Consider the following 18,904-nt stretch of genomic DNA (forward strand, 5'->3'; position numbering starts at 1 on the left):
GTTCCCGATCCGTAGCAGATTTAACTTACTAATTTCAGAAATATACTATCATTTAACCGCCTGTATTCATGTTTAACCATGATTTGAATTCCATTCTATTGGTTCTGTAATTCCATATTTTGATTTCATTTTAAATAAATTTTAGATATTAAATTTGTGCTTTAATATGTGAAATCGTATAGAAGAAAGTCCTTACATTGAATTTAAAATTTAACATAAGACATAATACATATTAGTTCAGTTTATTTATTCGCAACAACATTATTTCAAATATTTACAATACTTCTGGCAAATGTCATATAGTGTATGATAAATTTAAAAATGACTACATTTTTATGAATGCTTTTACATCGTCTTGAACTATTTAATTTTTTTACAAATAGGAGATAAATAACTCCAGGATGATTCGAAGAAAACAGGTACAATGAGAATCAGCTCTGCTACTAATAGACTCAGTCCAATTAGAAATAGTTTTACGATTTTTTATTTATCAACGTGAAACATGGAAATTCCACGAAAACCAAGTTTTTAATTTACAAAAGGGTCATGTTTTATTTTACATTTCTGACTGCATCTAATCATGCGAAAAGTGCTGATATATAAAACTTATGTGTGTTATTGCTATGATTATGTAATTCCTGACTTACGTCATTAGTTTGATCTTAACCCTACAGTAGAGTAAGGCCCAGACCAGGATTTGAAGTGTGATCCGTTCATTCCACATCATTGAAGGAACACTTGACCAACGCTTTTGCCAACTGCATCACAGTGGATCCTTCAAAACATCCGGACTAACCAAGTTATTCAGCGGAAACCATTTTCTATTTTTAGGAACAGATAGCTTGACCCGAGTTACCCCAAATATATTCTCAACCTCTTTGTTAAAAGCTACCGAAATACTGTTAAAAACGGCGTTTAACCCAAACAAACAAACGTGTTCCCAAACTAAACATATTAAGCAGAATACATTTTTCTGTATCTAAAATGCAATCCAAGGTCAGTTTTTCATATACGCTTGCCAAGTTTGGTAACAGTAACACTGTAGCGAAGCTATTCGTGTCGTGTACAAAACATGATCAATAGTACGGGAAAACATGACGTCGATTTCTTCTGTTCAAACCGTTTGGAAGGATTTGTCAGCAAGGTAAATCGGGTTTGTCTTCACTTTGTATCAAATGTTAATGTTCAACCAAAGACAGTCGAACTTGCTCTTTCCATGCATGTGAGTATGTATTTTGTCAATGCCTTTGTTCGTTAATGATGCCCTGACTAATGAAAAGAATGTGACCAAAAATGCATTTTTACGGTGGATAGGAGTTACGGGAAATTTCATTTTTCATCTTTTTCTCAATAATCAGCTTATCTATCTACTAGAAAGCTTGCTTGCACATTATATTTTCTAATCGCAAAGGTCGATCAAGTCAAATAAACGAACGTTTCGACGTATTGTGAGAGATATTAGGAAACAATAGGAAGTACGGAGTTTTCTGAGACAGATGTAAATGTAGGATGTACGGGAAAAATGTTATGACGCCTTTATTTTGACTGAATATTGTCTCTTTTAGATATTCGTGATACTGCATCAAGTACTCTAGTGCCATTATTTACAGAAACGTTCTAGATTCTTCAATATTCAACGAAAATTTGTGCATTTTAACATTCTTTTGATTGTCTTTATTTATTGATCTACGATTTTAAAGTTAGTTTTTTTGTATTATATTTCACTGCCTGTATTATATTTCAGCAGTGCCTATCACGAACAGAGTATTGTACATAATGAGAAAACCGAAGTTGATGCTTCTTACTCGAGCATAACAGCAACTGATCAACCATAACAATCAGTGAAATCCAGACAGCTTCAATGTCCCTCTGCCAGATACATGGCCAAGTACGTCGTGAAGAAGTCACCAAATAAATAAGCAGGAATTATACCGTGTCAACTCTGTTTGAGGGAGGATTAAAGTTACACAGTTTTCAGATAATTAAAATGGGACGATTGCTTCAGTATGTTTCGTTTGTAAATTTTCATGAATATAGCATTTATGTGCTAATAAAAAATACATCATCTGATTCATAAAATACCTCTTAGCTTGCTAAATATTTAAATTTTCCTGACCTCCATCAACTTGGCTAGTTCGAGTCATTTCTGGGTATTCTGAATTACTATTGCTGTTATTCATTTCTACTTGTAGATGAATGACTATGGAAACTAAGTTAGTGAAATGGACTTTGGAATGCTATGTCAATTTATGATCATGTATATCACCCTCGTGATATAATTCCTTCGCATCTGCACTCCAAACAATGATTTTATTCAGCGACAAATCACAAACTGAGATATATATTATTTCTTAACATAATGTACACTGTAATTTGTTTTTGTGAAAATTTAACCATTATTCTACGTAACAGAACAAATAAATCTTTTGAAGAGAGCAGCTCTATATTTGATAGGCAATAATTTGCATTCCGCTTTCTTGTATAGTGTGTATAGCTGGAAAAACAGGAAAATGTAATTACCCACTGCTTAATGTGCATAGATAGCTCAAACTAACAAAACAATTGTTTTCTGATTTTTGTCGTTGTATTTGTTGTCATCAGCTGTAATACGTTGGAGTTGCCCGCATTTAAGACTGGTTGGAAATAGATATAATGTTATTTCAATCATCAGACGTAATTACAATACATCGTATTTTTGTTTGTTAATTTAGTAATATTCTGTAAATTGTAATGAATGATAAGTTGTTTTAGCATTGTTTACTCATTTAAGTTCTTCTTTTAAGCCTGGATGGTTCAATGATTAAAATATTGCACACTTATATAACACAACTTTGATTTTAAGTATACAAGTATGTCTAAGTCCTTGAAAACTTTTGAACAGTTTCCACAGTTCCCGCACTTCGGTTGCTTCAGTAGTTCTGAAATGATAATTGTCACAGCTAATATCGTTTTGGAAATAGAATAAACAAACTGAATGCACGGTCGCAATTACTTCATCTTGGTACGGATAAGAGATTCTTCTCAAGCTTCATCTTTATGTCTTTATTTTCTTAAAATACTTTAAGAAATTGTCAGCAGAAACTGTGTATGAAATATCACTGTTGCGCGAAGGATAGAAAACAGACATGTTTTATTCGCTGAACTATACATTATCAGAAAACACCAAGTACTGTATATCATGGGGGACAGTTGAATTGAATTGATAAAACCATAAAACACATCTAAATAACTATACAAATATCATGACTTTCTGGTATGTCTTATTTTGTGTATATCTGTCTGTAATGTATTTGCATTTATAAACAAGTATGCAAAACATCTTCTTGATGTACCGTCTTATACGTTATCTTGGAAGTGTATGTCCGATTTATAAAATAGGTGTGTCATTAATCAAAAGAACCTTCAGTATTTATATAAATTACAAGCTAGGCCTTTGTACAATGCCATACAAGAAACAAATATGTACTTAAGTGCTGACCCAGACAGTTACTCAGTCAAAACAAAGGCTTCGGATATTTTTTTGCGTACTTCCTATTATTTTTATCAGTCTGAGAAAACTCCGTATCACCTATCATTTTCTAATTTCTCTCACAATACGTCGAAACGTTCGCTTATTTTGAGTTGGTAGGCCTTCGCAATTAGAAAACAAAATGCGCAAATAAGATTTCTAGTAGATAGATAAGCTGATTATTGAGTAACTCCTATCCACCGTTCAAATACATGTTTTTTTTTGGTCATTTGTCTTCATTTGTCAGGGCAGCATTAACAAACGATGGTATTGATAATATGCATATGCACCTACTTAGAAAGAGCAAGTTGTGCTGTCTTTGGTGGAACATTTACATTTGACACAAAGTGAAGACACAATCGAATTATCCTGCTGATAAGGTATCCGAAACGGTTTGAATCGAAGAAATCGACGCCATGTTTTCCCGTACTTTTGATCATTTTTTGCACATGACACGAATAGCTTCGCCACATTGAGTAAGGCAATCCTAACTACACTTATAAACTGGAAACACCTTTTTGATGATCACAGATTAAGTTTTAGTAACTGTGACATTGACCTTGACAAAATGACGTTTTTTGTCAAAAAAAGGTTTGGTCTTGACTGGGATTTGATCAATTCAGCCGAAAATGCACTTAATTACTGAGTCACAGAGGAAATTTGCAAACTGTAGATTAATTAGATTATCTCATTCAAAGCGGGTACTATTTTTCTAATTGTTGTTACAATGACATTAACCCTGACCCGAGTGACCCACAAATACATTCCCAACCTTTGTGTTTGATAAAAGCAATATTATATTGTATTGTTTTGTATTGTATTTTTATATTATATATATTGTATTGTATTGTACTGCACTGCACTGCACTGCACTGCACTGCACTGCACTGCCCTGCCCTGCCCTGCCCTACCCTACCCTACACTACATTACATTACATTATATTATATTATTGACCATAAGTGTACTCAAAATAAAGATACTGAGTGGAAGCCATTTTACTCTGTTTAGTAACAGACCCGAAGTATGATCCAAAGCTAATACTACGGTTAAGCTTGCTGTTTGGTGACAATAGGTAAATCCCAACTGAAATTATACTTTGATGATCACACTGAGAAAAAAAATCTACTTTTAATATCTGTGACCCTAGCCTTGAACAAATGGCATACAATGTATGCCCCAAAAAGGATTTTAAAAAAAGGCGCACAATTGGATTTGAACAGTGACCTATCCGTTTAGCAGTTCAAAAGGAAGCTTTTACCAAACGTTCTAGACCACTGCGTCTTGGTTGTTTTTTTTTATATGCATATTAAATCACTTATACTGACCTGGAACCTGACCAAGCTACCCCATATACTATCCCACCCTTGTTTTTTCTATTAGCTACTTATATGGCAAGATTACTTTCAATCCATCAATCGAAACTTATGTAATTGGGAGGAAACAGCTTGTTTTTTAGTAACAGTGACATTGACCTTAATTCCACTGACCAAAACCAGTCTTGGTCTTACTATAAGCTACTTTTGGATCCATGTCCATCCATGCATCCGCCCATCTAATAATAATCTAATAAATAGGTTTTCTACTAGGTTTTCTGCTATGAAAAACCCTGGTTAAAATGATTATTTAATTTTACAATATGATCGGTGAAACCATTGTTCCGCTGTTACGTACAAGGGATCTCAGAATAGCTGTCCAATTCTCTATCGTGCTACGCACTCCGCTATGCGTCTCTAACGTGACACAAATTTTGTTCTGCGTATGTAGACTAGGTTAGTATTTGTGCTGTTGAAATAGATATTCAGTCTGACAAAATAATTAGGAATGATGAAATGAGATTATGTATTATGAGTAAGAGGACATTCTTCGAAGCTACTATAAGTATTTTGCGACAGTTAGCAGGAAGTGATATTTTTGTGTTTCGTTTCTGTTTGGTTTGGAGTCACACCAACACAAGATAGGTCATATGGCGTAATGTCCAGTTTTTCATGGTGGAAGAACACCATAGGTGTCCGTCCGAGTAACCTTTCAGGAATGGGTGATTACCTTGGTAGAACCACCGAACTTCCGTAAGCCAGATCAATGTCAAGAGACTTTAACTACTCGGGTACGGAGACCACTGGATGTGAAGATATAAGAAACATTCAGATGTAACAGTAAAGAAATTGTTAAGAATACCATATAAATATATTATAAAAGAAGCATTTACAGAAACGGAAAATTATTAATTGTCCACATTATTTTTCTTTCATTTCAATAAATTATAATCGTGAATTTATGAAAATATAACCATTTTGGACTCGTAAAACGGACCACGAGCATTTGATCACGTCTTGACATGTTTTAAAAGGAATTTATCTTAGGTTTAAAGAAATCGAGATTTAACTGTATTCAAATGTTATTGAAGTGTTTGATGCACAATTATTTCGTGCTATTTTCAGTTGGTATACAGCAATTAGTCATTCGAGGTTGTCTGCATTGTTTTACCACAACACATACTATTTATATGTATACAAACTGGATTATAATGGCTGATGAACAAACGACCACATGGGAATTCGGCGGCAAATTTAGCTGCAGCGGAGCCAAAGAAATTAATTGATTCCGGTCAAAGAGTTAATGACAGCAAAGGCTCACCAGCATTTTCATTTCAACTGGACGTTTGTCAGAAACTGAATCTTCTGCTCAGAGTTAATCATACGGGGCTAGCAACAGAATTCTTTGGATCTACCACAAGTTGTAACCAAGACTGTGGTAAACTTGTCGAAATTGCTGATAAACTCAGCAGACAGGAACGCAGTAAAAGAATATCTTGCAAAAATCTTATGTCAATACGTTTGTACCACTAGTCACTTTTAGAGTACTCACTTTTATGGATTTTTGCGAGAAAAGAATATTTTGTTAAGCCAATCAAGGGTCATATATAATGACATGTATAATCACAATTCTAAAACATACAGGGCAAATAAAGCTTCATTCGTATTCTTAAGACAGAATTAACATAAGCTTATGAAAATAAAAGAAATAAAGATAAAGACAAGAAACAATTACTGAGATTTAAGTAAATTCCACAGTGAACTACTTCCTACTATATATCAATATGACTTTCATTTATTGTTGGTGCTACACGATCTGACTAGTTAGCTAGCAAGAGAGTTCTTTTTTTATATATATCATGTAAATATTTAGTAAATATCAATAAAATGCCAGGATCTTCAGAGGACATTAACCATACAAATTTTTGTTCATTATTTAACAAAGAAATTTATTTATTTGATTTCTGTACTTGTTCAAATAAAGTTTCTCTACTGCTATCAAAGCTATAGCAAGACATGGAAAAATGTTTTCTATCTTCTACTAGGTCAGAAGAAAAAGTGTTACAAAATCTTTGATCTGCTGTATTTTTCTATATCTTCCTGTTTCGATATTTTACTTATTGCACTTATTCTAAATTTATTTCTAATGTATGCTTTTCTACAAAATCTCTGTTTAAATAAATAGTATGTTCTAAGTTTTCCTTCAGTGCTTGAAACACTTGAGCACCAGTTGCATATTTACTAACTTTTGTTTAACCATATTTGCTAAGTTCTTATTGGCTAGATTTACATTAGACATATCTAAATGTTTAAAACAATGGCGTATACAGGAAACCCATCTCATCTTATTATCAACACATACCGTTTTACTTTCATTAAAAGCAACAGATAACAGTTTGTTAACATTACCACAAAAAAGTCTTTGATAAAACTTAACCGAATTACATATGACATCAATATACATAGGATATCTTCCAATTTACCAGACACTGCTTCATTTGATGCTTTATTGTGTACACCAAGAACATATTTCAAATATTTAATATGCAGTTTATCACAATTCATGTTACCAAAAGATTTTAACAAGGTATAATCTGTTTTTCTAACAATAGAGCTATTGATATTAGCAGTACCCCATATCTCACTACCATACAAAAGAATATGTTTAATGGTATGGTCAAAAAGGTGAATAATGGTGTCAACATTTTGATGTAACTGACCAAATATCTTGCTTATTTTAAAGCTAGCTTTTAAAGCTCTTTTATAAAGATCATTTTGACAAAAGCTAAAAGTTCAAGAAGATGCCAAAAAATTCCAAGATATTTATAACTTGTCACATGATTAATTTCAACCCCTTTAAAACAGCATTTTTCTTTGGAAATTCTTCCACTTTTACAAAAAGTCATAATATTGGTCTTCTTAAGATTTACAATATGACCATTACTGTCACAAAACAAGGACAACTTATAAATACAATTCTGTAAAACTTTTGAACTAGTATATAGCAGCAACAAATCGTCAGCATACAGTAAACAACTGAATTTTAAATCATTAAGACTAACTTTGTCATCAGAACTATCGAACAAAGATGGTAGGTCATTAATAAATAGTTTGAATAAATTAGGTCTGAGATTGTTTCCTTGACGTACACCTATTTTTGGATTGACTGCTGGTGTTAACATCTTGTCTACCGTTATATGCATCAAACTGTTCATGTACATATTCTTTATAATGTTATAAAAGGGTCCACTTATACCAACAGAACAAAGTTTATAAAATAATATAGAATGCATAACGGTATCAAACGCTATCGCAAAATCAACAAAGCAGGCATATAACTTAGCTCCCTTACTAAAGAATTTTTCTATTAATGTACGTACAACAAACATGTGGTCAGATGTTCTTGACCGAGGCTGAAAACCAATTTGTGCCTCATTTATTATTCCATTATCAATAATTTTTTGTAATCTACTATTTAGAATACTATTAAACACTTTTTTGAAATACAAGACATTACTGATATTCCTCTATAATTATTAGGATCTTTAGGATCACCTCCTTTGAACAATGCCTTAATATATCCATTTTTCCAAGAAGATGGATACATTCCATTAACAAGTATAGTATAAAATAATTTCAAAAGACAAGAACTAACAGCAGTTTGTCCTTTGAACATCTCATTTGAAATGGAATCAAGGCCAGCCAGATGTTTTGTTTTTCAATGCACTAATAGCTTTTGACAATTCTTCTTCAGATATTGTAAAGTCTAACCCTGAAAATGTTTTATTTTTATTTATTTTTTTTTTGAAATTTGCGATCAAGTTCTTCAAATTCAGACTTCATACCAAATAAATTTGTGAAATTGTTTACCCAAACATCTGCAGGTATTTTACCGGCAGGGTCATCTGCTTGACCTTCATCCTTTAGATCTTTGACCAATTTCCAAAATTCTGTAGGATCATTTTCATAATTATAAAGAATCTAACTTAGTAATAATAGTTTTTTTTCTAAAGAGGTTACATTTTTGTTTACAACAGCGTTTGTACATTTTTCTGTATTTAAAGAAGAATCCTTTCAAAAGAGGGTTATATGGACCTTTTGAATACAATTAACTTCTGCGTAACATTTTTTACGCATTAAACTAAGATCACTATCAAACCATTTTTGGTGATGTATCATTCTTTCCTTTTTAATACCATTTTTTTGCTTCAAAGACTTATCACATGTCATTTAACGTATTCGTCATTTGATCTACATTTTCGAAATTAGCACTCTGAAAAGAATCTAGTTTGCTTTTAATATCTTTAGATAAATATGCTAACTTAAAGTCAAAACTTGATGTATCTTTCCATTCCCATGTAGAATGCATATTTGTTAGACTATTTCTATATACAGAATTTATACTGAATTTAGCCTGTATTTTAACTGTAAGAAATTAAGAGAAATTAATGTTCGCATAAAATATATGGGTTAGTGCCTTTAATATAACATTTAAGACTATAACAGAGTATAATACTTCAGTCTTGATATGATCATTATGAAACATGTTGTATTTTTTGTTCTAAAATTTTATTTAATTTCTATGTAGCTGACCTTGCAGATAGTCCTACCTTTCAGACCATTGATATATATTTTATAGTTTATTAGGTAGTTGCTAAAAGGCAAAGATATTCATCTGAAGTTAAATTTTTGCGTCTTCTGATAACTGGTCGTAGTCAATTTGGCGGATGAAACCATATAAAGAGTGCCTCTGATACAGGATGGTATTAAGAAAATTATAATGTATGGAATAATCGTAGAATGGATAAACTGTATTCAAAGGTGATTAAAGATGTAACCGTTCGTATCGTGGTTACGGAAGCCACCGGGATAAAACCTGCAGAATCCAAGGATAACTGCATAAATGTCACTTTATTTTATACAAAACAACAATAATACAAACTATAATAGTAATCAGTGAACAAGTATATGTAAGATATGAATGCTAAATGAAAGGTATTCATTTATCATAAATTACCTATAAACATGAAGCAAACGAAAAACTACTGAATATATAACGAGCAAACAACAAGTATGATGCTTATAATATCTAGATATCGGCAAAAGCGATTCGTATCATATTTTCATGAAACCATCATTGAAATCATTATGCAACTACACAAGATCTAGTTATGTCTTCCGTCTATTGCTAAGCAAATAAACTATCATAACAATATTCTTTCAAAAGGATTAGTAAGACATTCATTATACTTAAACTACCTTTTTCGCTTAGATTATCCTGATCTAAGTTCAGTTATAAATAAATGTATATTCAAAGTACAAAGAAGTGACTGAATGTATGCGGATAAGAATTTATAGTCATAAAATACACGTAATACATTTCTTAATAGCAAACTCTTCATTTACTGAATTATGAATATGAATTATCATTACATTACAACAAATCATTCAAATACCGAATAATACTTAACCGCAATAAAAAGTTTTAAAGTATATAAAATGACAGTAATGTTCTCACAAATATAACATAAAATCTTACCTGCAGAATCCAAGGAACAAGTCAGTCATGTAACTGCATAAATGTGACTTGCCCTTCAATTCTGGGATTCTGCTTATGTAGGCGAGATGCGGACAGGCAGATGTAATTCTTGTTTTTAACAAGAGCCATGTTAGACATGGCTAATCCCCCCGCCGGGCATATTATAATTGAAGGCTTAAGTTCCTGGCAAGTTACTGTCTGAAAGTATTAATTTTGGGGAAAGCTTTGAACAACCGTTTATTTGTGGTCCGCATCAGGGGTTTTAAAGATGTGGAAGAAAGAATTATTCAGTGGTGAGGTGGTTTACTGCTAAATTTTATCAATTTTCATGAACAGTATAGCTATGATCTTGATTTTTCCCTACGACTAGTAATGAAAAAGTTACAATAAAAGCTATTTAAAGTTTTAAAGTAACAACAAAGGGAAGTAGTTCTAAAGAAGGGAACTGCGCATGACACTTCGTCTCATGATGGCGTATAAGTGTGTCAAGTTACATCAAAATCCCTCCATGCATGAAGAAGAAATGCTTCGGACGAAGTCATTCTTGTATCTGACCTTTGGCCTCTAAGTGTGACCTTGACCTTAGACCTAGTGACCTGGATCTTGTGTATGACACTCCGACTCGTGGTGGTGAACATTTCTGCCAAGTTATATCAAAATCCCTCTTTGCATGAAGAAGAAATGATCCGGACAAACTTTTTTTAAGAAATTATGATAAAGGAGAATAACTCAAAAAAAAGGCAAGGTAGAGTTATTGTTCTTGCACATGCACTTCCTCCCAATGTGTTCTATCAGTGTATGAAGTTTGAAGAAAATCCCTCCAGTACTTTTGGAGTTATGCTCCGGACAAAATTTTCTAAGAAAATATGATAAAGGGAAATAACTCAAAAAATAGGCAAGGTAGAGTTATTGTTCTTGCACACTGCACTTTCTCCCAATGTGTTCTATCAGTGTATGAAGTTTGAAGAAAATCCCTCCAGTAATTTTGGAGTTATGCTCCGGACAAAGATCGTTGCGGACGCATGGACGGACGGACGGATGCACGCACGGACGGAGGGCATTTCTAATATCCCCTTTGCCTTTGGCGGGGTGGGGGGGATAATAATGTTTTCCTGTGTGAAAATTGAAATCTAGTGAGATAATGAAAGTTATCTCACCATTTGCACCATTTTGTGCATTAGTATCATTATTAAAAACAGTTTGATGCATTCTACTATCTACTTATAAGAGAAATTGAATAATATTCATCAATGTTAGCAAGAAGAATCAACAATATTAACTATTCTGGATAGTTAAGATATCTCTTGTTATTGGCAAATTAACACCACTATTGTTACCTGTCTAGGCAACATCATTCTGCTATATTGGTGTTCATTAGTGTCCGTTTATCATCTACAACAACTGCTACTACAACGATCATGTAAGCAACGTTTCCGAGGAAGCTTATTAACTTTAACGATTGCTGAATATTGGTCACGTGATTACTTGCGATATGAATGGCGAAACACAAGAAGATTGCTATAGTTATAGCAGAATAACTAAATGCTAAATGGTTGTCAATATATGTAATATCATTACGGTAATCAGATAATTACCAATATATGAAATAACTGTGAAAGGGTAATTTCATCTCGAAAGTCGATTAAAGATTATTCAAGACATGTTTATCTGGAAACATACTAATTGACAAAGATAGTTAATTTAAGCTTTTTGTAGCGCCTGCTGTATCCTGGCTACGCATTTACTACCTAAATCAGTGGTAGATTACACTATAGTAAGATTGTTATAGTTACAGGATGGTAATTGTCAATACATTGAATAACTGTAGAAAAGTGAAATTTAATTCGAAAGTCAAATATAAATCATTTAATAAAATCTGAAAAGTAGATCCCTCGGAAGCACCGAAAACAAGGCAAACAGTGAAAATTGAAAAGCCACGTTTGTAAGGCAGCATTCTAGTTGACTATATTATATGAATGTCAATTTGAAGGATATTTTAGCACCTGCTGTTTATTGGGCATAATCAATGGTAGATAACACCACATAAAGACTGCTATAGATGTAACACAATGATAGCTCGCAGGTCAGTTTTCAGTTAATTCATCATTGTGTTTATTTTATCTATTATTGATTTTGGTAGATAATCCTGATAATTCTTACAACTGATCGCATTCTGTTTACATGCATAGGTCATTGTTGGTATTTACTACTCAAGCAAATTTCGTAACATCGGAGTGTTTTATCCATTACGTTTTGGCCTAAATGAATTTGTTTACTATTATTACCGATCAGATATTGCGAAATTCTCAAATGAAATTGATTTGGTCAGCCTTAATTACTTTATTTTGTTTTCGATGGAATTTTCATTTATTGGCCAGAAATGTTAATTACTTTGTTTACCTGTTCAGCATATTGTTGTTGTTTACAATTTATACAAAATGAATCACCGTTGAATGTTTTATCTATTAGATTTGACCCTAATTATTTTGTTTGTTTCAGTAACAGTCATTTATTTACGAAAATACACATTGGTGATTGATTCTACATCTGTTGTTTACTATTATACGAGTACATAATGGATGTTTTGATTGACATGTTTTGAAATTGTTTTGAATATTTTGAAATACTTGTAAACATGTTATTGCGTTGTAGTTCGTAAAAACAGGTATAAATACTCAGAGAATTAAGAGAAGATAGGAGAATGGGGAGAGGAGGACTGAGTCAAGAAAAGAGAGGACTGAGTTAAGAATCAGGAAGTTAGAAATGTTTTACAAAAATGGGATCGGATAATTGGCAGTTCGGATCGGTTCAGATCAGCTCGGTTAAGTTCGATTTTTTGGGCTGGGGTTTAAGAGCGGGTTAAAAATAACTGGAAGTTTTAGAATTGTCTATTATGTTATAGAACTTTTGGACTTAAGAATAAAAAGTTAATTAAAAGTTTGATGCGGGAAAATACTATTTAAAAAGCTGATGTATTTAGACCTGAATTGACTGTTAGTATAGCTGACGTCTGTATAACCTTGTAAATAAAACCGAGTGTGAAAAAACTGCTGACTTTCTCAATCTATGCAACCAGTGGTGGTGTTACATGGATCGTTTCTGGTGCACATGTGACCAGGATTTCAACAAAACATTTTGAAAGAACGAAAAATTTGTCGCGGATATCACAACGGAAGTACTTAAAAGAATACAGCTTGAAAACTACATTTGGAAATATTGAAGCATCAACTACAGAACAGAAATTCATACAAAAAGATAGAATGAAAATTTAACTGTTTTAGTTGGAAAATTATTAGTACATCAATGACGGTTAAAACAACGAAAGACCTGAGGAAAACGAATCTGGTATTCATAACATGGCGAAATATTGTAAATCAACAATGAATTAAAAGTTCGGAAGCGCAGAATGCTAATAATAAAAAAAAAACTGATAAGAAAAATGGAAAAGAACTATATGACAAATACGGAACTACTGTCGGAGCTGGACAACGAATCGCGCAGAGAAAGCAAATCGTTATAAAGACGTGCAACAGGGCCGTGCTACAGAAAATAGATACTGCAGGAACTCAAGTAAATGTTTCTAAGGAGGAAGGGAGATATATAGATTCCAGGAATTCATGTAAAGTAATATCGAAGGAAGGAAAGAAGATGCAGAACTCCAGAAATAAAATGAGGTTAGTGACTGTTCAAATTTATCCTCTTAACCATAACGGTAGCTGTTCGAAATCGCAGAAATTCTCGTAATTGTTATAAGTTAAGTTTCGGTAAAAGTAATTAAAACTCTTTTCTTGTGAAATAAGGTAGAAATAGTTTTCTCTTCAAAATAAAGTTAAAACACGGAAGTATAATTAGTAAAATATATCTAGTATTTTTGACAGGTGCAAGTTGAATTAAACAGGATGGCTCGGAATGTGAAAGATTTCTTTTAGTTTTTAAAAGTTATAGAAGCAGAGATTATTGACAAAAAACTTTTTTTTACATTGAACCAGATCACTAAGTTTGTTTGTTTTTTTTTTTTTGTTGTTGTTTTTTATTTCGGAAATACTAGAAATTGAAAATCAGCTCATCCTTTTATACACATTCAAATAACCGATTAAATAAAAAAATGTTGATAGATGAAATTATCATTGTGAAAGGACTTCGGACACTATCATATGCTTCTAGCCTACATTTTAAATGCAAATTTCTCATTAAGTATTTGAACAATACCCAAATCGTTTCAAGTCAATGATAAACCAATGTATTAGTTAATTTATTACAGCAGAAACTGATTTGTATCTGTTCCTATCAAGATGTTTTTTTTTTATTTTATGTGGGCCAGGGTACATTTTCTTGAAAAAAAAATGTTTAATTTCCGTAAAAATATAATGTCATCACTTTACGGAAGTTTTAAATATATGAATTCCAGTCGAAAAAAGTGATAAAATCTGTTTATTTAAGGAAAAAATAACATTTTAAGATTAAAATCCTATAAATAAATAAAAAAGAGAAGGATATTTTTGCAAACAACCTGTACTTGATTTATCTATATACTGTCCGTAATGTAAAGTTATTGATGCATTACATGTGTGAATAGGTATACATGTATAAGTGACCGGTCAGTTTTATTGCAGTGGCTCAGGTAGTTATTTAAGTACATGTACATGTCTGTATAGCTCTGTTATATGTGATGGCAGATATTTATGTGCTGTATAACATTAATACTATAAGAAAAGGCAGTAATCTTATCAAGGCCGTAGGGTGGGTTCTTGCTTGGGATAAGTACCAGTGGCACAGATAATATTTGAGCCGCGCCATGAGAAAACCAACATAGTGCAATTGCGACCAGCATGGATCCAGATCAGCCTGCGCATCTGCGCAGTCTAGTCAGGATCCATGCTGTTCACTAACGATTTGCCTAATTCCAATAGGCTTTGAAAGCGAACAGCATGGATCCTCACCAGACTGCGCAGATGCTCAGGCTGGTCTGGATCCATGCTGGTCGCAAAGCCACTATGTTGTTTTTCTCATGGCATGGCTCATTTCGCTTAAACATGTAATAAAATGTATCCGAAATGACAGTTCTTTCTGAGGCTTGCCTAAGCAAGCTGGATCGGAAAAAGTTAAATCGGGATAAGTCTGACAACAACCCATCTATAGATAATGTTGTCTATTCAGGGCTGAAGTTGTGGGCAAAACATATTCGAAATGTGTCATCTGTAGGTCTAAAGTAGAAGCAGGTCTCTGCATAAAAATTCCACCTGAAACTTGGCTGGACCGTTTAGTTCGTTTTTGCATCTAGCCGTATTTGTATATGCCATCTGCATGGAAAGCGACTTGACACATCACTTTCGTGGCATCACACTGTGTGTGAAACCGTCACCGATATGACCTGCCAAGAAGCTAATGTTCTTGACCTATGCATGACAGGCATATCAATGCCAAGCGTTATTTCTGTTGGATAGACTATAGTCAGGATCAGATTAACTGCTGTGCACATATTGCCTCTTTTTTGTTGTGTTTAGTCCTAGTCCGTTTCAGTTCAGTTTTCACAGTAGGAAGAACATGAAGTAATGAATGCATGTAACATTTAGTATGTGTCTAAAAGAAATAAATATAAATGCACAGAAGAAGATGAAGAAATAAAGAAATGAAAAATATATAAAAAATACAAAAAATAATAAAAACAAAATGGAAAACAAATTACATCATCGCTAGTGGCGTGCGTGTTGCGAGGAGGGCATGCAGAAGATTACCTGGTGTGTTGCTAGTATTTTACAGCACATATTTGCCAATCTACTGCAACAAACAACCAGGATAAGCCAATGAAAATTTAACCCAACGAATAATAATGAATTCACAGTATTTGCTTCTCTCACTACTACACATGTATAACATGCCTATATGTGCCCTTTCAAACATTTGTATAGTATTTGAGTTACAAACAGAAGTAAAAATATGTGACTATCAAATTATTAAAAATGAAAATAAAAAGTATTGGTTATTTCACATTTGGGAACGCCCTGTAGTTATATTTTTTGTTTAAAAGTACTGCTCCACCCCTTGCATCAACACAATAGTCACAGATAATGTGTATAATTAATATCTACATTTGCTGGCCAAATATGGTTTTGATGCACGGGGGGAACAATGTTGTTTAAAGCAAAATAGCTTTTATATGTATATAACAGGGTACGTAATTCTATTTAGAGCAAAAATTACCATTTAATGAAACAAAAATTGAAAAATTTGACTTTAAGAAATAATCTCAAATATGTATTTTGATGGTTTATGTAATTAAATACTTATTTCTCAGAGGTTTATTTTTCACTCTTGGAGTAGGCAAATTCATATAGAAAGTGTCCGAAGTCCTTATCATTGTGCAGCCTATTTTTTAATTCAGGCAGGAATGTAGATGTATACTCTTAGCTCAAAGAATGTTGTATAATTCATAGTTAAGATGTGGGTGAGTCTTAAAACGTGGATCATACATGGCATAGGGCATTAATATACTGTAGATATATATGAGACGGAAATAATGTCTTAGAGCGTGAGTAACGCATATATATCATATTTAAGATGTAAGAAGTCTTAAAGCGTGGATAACGTGCAGTATAGAATTTAAAGGGAATATGACGTGTGTAACGTCTTCGGAGCAAGTGTAATGCTCAACTATTGGGAATTAGTCGCCAGTAATGCGATTGTTGTAAAAAAATAAATGTAGAGGATTTTGTTCTTTGAGTAAGAGGGATTGAGTAGCTACTTTGCCTGAATTATTAGGGATGAATGTACAAGAATAATAAATATGATGTACATTTAAGATATGAGGCAATTTCAAAACGGGACGGTTTTAAGTTCACAAAACCTTATTTTTTTAGGGATAAATAAAAAGATGAGTAACTATGTTTAGATTCTGAAGATGATTTCATGAGCTAAATTTTTCAAGGCAGGACATATAAGAAATTTGAATTTAATTAAAGATAATATTCCGAACAGTTACCAGTGGTTTGCAGAGATTCTGAACAGTCCTAACAAATAAAAGGCGATGTAACTTTTAGCAGCAGATGATGTATGGTAAAACATGTTTAAAGCCATCATAAAAAAAAAGGTTGAAGAAAATCATATGAAAGCTTATATGAATACAACACGTATAGATAACATTGTACCAGCGTAAACAATAATAGCAAATCATCACAGGAAGTACAAACGTCATCCGAAACTAATATGAAATTTTCTATGATTAATTCTTGGGAAAATATGCTGGATTGTGTTCATATCTTGAAAGGAATATTCTAGAGACGTGTTTCTTTTTGTAGATGTGTTGTTTTATTTTCATCTTATAGAAGTGTTCCCTTATAGACGTGTGATTTTATTCTTATTGACGTGCTACCTTTTAATAGACGTGTATTTTTTATCTAATAGACATGTTCCCTTTTATAGACGTGAATCCTCAATTTTATGTGTTTGAATTTGATTGTTATAGCTTTAGCAAAATGAAAACGTCAACAGCAACAGTGACATGAAACGATAGCAACGGAGACTTGTAAAATGCAGCCGGATGAAAAATGGAACTGGACAAAAAAAAATGATGCCGTGAATAATATTTTGTCATGTCTGTACTTTAAATGTTTTTGAAGAAATGTATAAGAAAAAAAAATATACAACATAACATTTGCTTTGCAAATATGTAGAGTGAGGTAAACAAGTAACAGGTTATATATTTCGCTTGGTTATCGAAATTGTTGAAAAGGCAGTATCTTTGAATATAGGTGCATAAGTAAAGTTTTCATAAAAATAGTGGGCGTTATATACAACTGAAAACAGTGTCTGAGATAACAGCTTGATAGTTTACTTCTGATGCTCCATAATATATTTATCAAATTTATCTATAATAGGTGAATGCAAACGTTCGATAACATCTGAGAATCTTCATTACTATGAATATTCTCGATTGATTAGGATAGTGATGTAACACAATGATAGCTCGCAGGTCAGTTTTCAGTTAATTCATCATTGTGTTTATTTTATCTATTATTGATTTTGGTAGATAATCCTGATAATTCTTACAAATGATACGCATTCTGTTTACATGCGTAGGTCATTGTTGGTATTTACTACTCAAGCAAATTTCGTAACATCGGAGTGTTTTATCAATTACGTTTTGGCCTAAACGACTTTGTTTACTATTATTACCGATCAGATATTGCGAAATTCTCAAATGAAATTGATTTGGTCAGCCTTAATTACTTTATTTTTGTTTTCGATTGAATTTTCATTAATTGGCCAGAAATGTTAATTACTTTGTTTACCTGTTCAGTATATTGTTGTTGTTTACAATATATACAAAATGAATCACCATTGAATGTTTTATCTATTAGATTTGACCCTAATTATTTTGTTTGTTTCAGTAACAGTCATTTATTTACGAAAATACACATTGGTGATTGATTCTACATCTGTTGTTTACTATTATATGAGTACATAATGGACGTTTTGATTGACATGTTTTGAAATTGTTTTGAATATTTTGAAATACTTGTAAACATGTTATTGCGTTGTAGTTC

This window comes from Mercenaria mercenaria, chromosome 17 (assembly GCF_021730395.1).
Source record: "Mercenaria mercenaria strain notata chromosome 17, MADL_Memer_1, whole genome shotgun sequence".
Classification (NCBI taxonomy): domain Eukaryota; kingdom Metazoa; phylum Mollusca; class Bivalvia; order Venerida; family Veneridae; genus Mercenaria; species Mercenaria mercenaria.